The following is a 2,559-nucleotide window of genomic DNA, read 5'->3' as shown; positions in this document are numbered from 1 at the left end:
GGAAGAGAGCATATCTGTCAAAAGTCATACCAGCGAGACAAAACTGTGACTAAAATATTAGAGGTCAAAGGAGTCAATGATATTTCAATTGAGAATCAAGCTGCCAAAAAAGATCAACTACAACAGATGGTCAACTTGGAATTTTTCAGGCCTGAAGTCGAAAGATCAGACAAGGATGTAGCGGACGATTCAATGTCAGAGGAAGTGGATGAAGAAATTATCTGTGATCCAGAACCAGAGCGGGGACGGGCAGTCAAGGACTTGCCACTGAAGATTTCAACAAGCAGAAATGTGGAATCAAAGATTCTACATAATAATGCTAATAGCACAGATAGTTCATCGCTAAGGGATGTACTCAAGATTTCAACAGAGGTAGAGATCAAATATCAAACCAAGAAAAAGACATCTCAATGTGCTCAAATGATGGCCAGAAGCAAAAAGCAGAGCCAGTCATAAAGTCAGATCCTAATATTGTCTCGCCAGTGGAAATTGCCAAAGATCCAAAGGTGACACAAATCATAATTAACTTGAACAATCAGAAGCAAATGGTGCATCAAGCACATGGAGCCTAGCAGAAAACAAACAAAGAGATCAATAAAGAGCAATGTGAACCAAAGGCCATGGTAAGCATTGCATATGAAGAAAAGAGTCAAATTACTTGTGTCTAGCTAGAAGAGGAAATTAAAGACTCGAACAGTTGTTCAAAAATAGAGGCACAAAAGACGGTTCAAGTCAGTTTAAAAGCAGAAATCACCAAAGCATGTCATCAACAAGAAACGGTACAAACATCCCAAGTAATTACATCTCGACGTTTATCTGCAGAAGACAAGGGAAAATCAAAAGTCCAAGGAGGCTTAACCTCTTCCTCTGAAGAACAAAAATCCAACAAGGAGGTCACAAATGCATTTAAACAATCAAAGCAAAAAGCAGTGGCTTTAGTACCCCATGGAAACCAAGACCAACAACCTCGACAAGAGTATAAAAAGGTCTTTCAGCCAAAATACCCAATGATGAGTAAACAAAGACACAAGCAACAAATCAAAACCTATGTTGCAGCCAATGACATCAATGTCAAAGATCCACTTTGGGTAAATGATCCTACTCTCAGCACTTCAGGTAAACAAATGGGATGGATTGCCTCCCAGTACAGCTTAGAAGAGCAAGGCTACTACAATGGTCAACCAAATGTTTGGTTACCCAAACCAAAGATATCAGGCTATACAGTAGAAAATGGCTTCAAACCAAAACAACAAACAGGAAAATCAAGATCAATTTCAACTCAAAAGAGGAGATCGAGCAACAGGGCTAGAAACAGGTTCAAAAATGATTCTCAATCTAAAAGGCCTACATATCTTCAAGGGACTTTACCAACTGTGATTCCCAAAAATGGCACGGGAACAGATACAGTTGAATACAAAAGTACATACAAAAATATTTATGCCATCAAATATACTTCAAGCACAGGGATAGTACAGAGGACAAAAACAAATCTGGCTACCCAAGGCACCAAGACCAGATTTTACACAACTTGAAGATAATTTCAGCTACAAACACCGACAAATAAAGGTTATAGGTCCAAAAAGTCAATATGTCGTCTGTAAAAATAAGCCAACAACAAATAGCAGAAACGTATGGGTGCCAAAGCAGACAAATGAGCAGAAGAAGATTAAAGTCATCTCCCATTTCCAACAAAATGAAACTAGCCAATCTTCTCAGATAATAGACCAAAAGTTACAACAAGCAATTTTGACAACCAAGGTCACCCAGGTATGGCAGAAAAAACCTACTTTGCCAATATGGTCCTTTAATAACCCTCTTTTTGAGGATCTGAGCTCTAAATGTCTAGATATATACTTTGTTGAGAGCTCAAGATAGTAGTCAAGTCAAGTCAAAAAAACAAAAGTCAAGAGTCGGGTAGCTGAGCCGATAAATGAGCAAAGCATTAGACCTAAGCTTCGAGTCCTAATATTTTTCTGTGGTCTATGAGTCTAGCTAATTAGGCTACAACTCAAGCTGGAAGAGTTGAGCATAATTATATCAAGTCGCTCATTCTGAATAGGTGAGCATAGTCAATGTCTTATTTTAATCATGGTGGAGAGGCGAAGTGTTCAAAACAAAACACACACGCACTTGCGCACATTGGGAGAGTGGTAACCATTGCATCAAACGCCCTTCTCGAGAGTAATGGAAGCTAGTAAAGTGAATTTAATTTACTTTTTTAGCTACATTAAACTCTGAGGAGAACCCATCAATACAATTATCTCGCACAACATAATCTTACCCATGCATAAATCTGTGCAAGCATATCGAATGTCCCATAATTGTACATCTGCATTTCGCACTCTTTATTGTTCCACCCATGCACACACCTTGCAAGTACAGGCAGCAGCAAAAACAACTCCAGACTCAAGGCAGATCATCGACCCTTTTCAAGGGACAGAAGGCTTAAACAATTCACTTTCACATTATTTATATAAGCCCAATCAATTCAGTCCCTAAACACCCACCGTTGTAAATTCCCATAATAAGATCACATACCTTTGGGCACTTTTTCCCATG

At 38.8% G+C, this 2,559-nt stretch overlaps 1 pseudogene; it reads left to right on the top strand.

Moving 5' to 3' along the window:
- Positions 1-126: 126 nt before the first annotated feature.
- LOC147416660 (uncharacterized) lies at positions 127-526 on the top strand (annotated as a pseudogene).
- Positions 527-2,559: the final 2,033 nt, after the last annotated feature.

The sequence above is a fragment of the Adiantum capillus-veneris genome, unplaced genomic scaffold (assembly GCF_014529385.1).
Source record: "Adiantum capillus-veneris isolate H3 unplaced genomic scaffold, ASM1452938v2 Hic_scaffold_657, whole genome shotgun sequence".
NCBI lineage: Eukaryota > Viridiplantae > Streptophyta > Polypodiopsida > Polypodiales > Pteridaceae > Adiantum > Adiantum capillus-veneris.
Note: the sequence above shows the minus strand (reverse complement) of the source record. Positions and strands in the feature narration are given on the sequence as shown.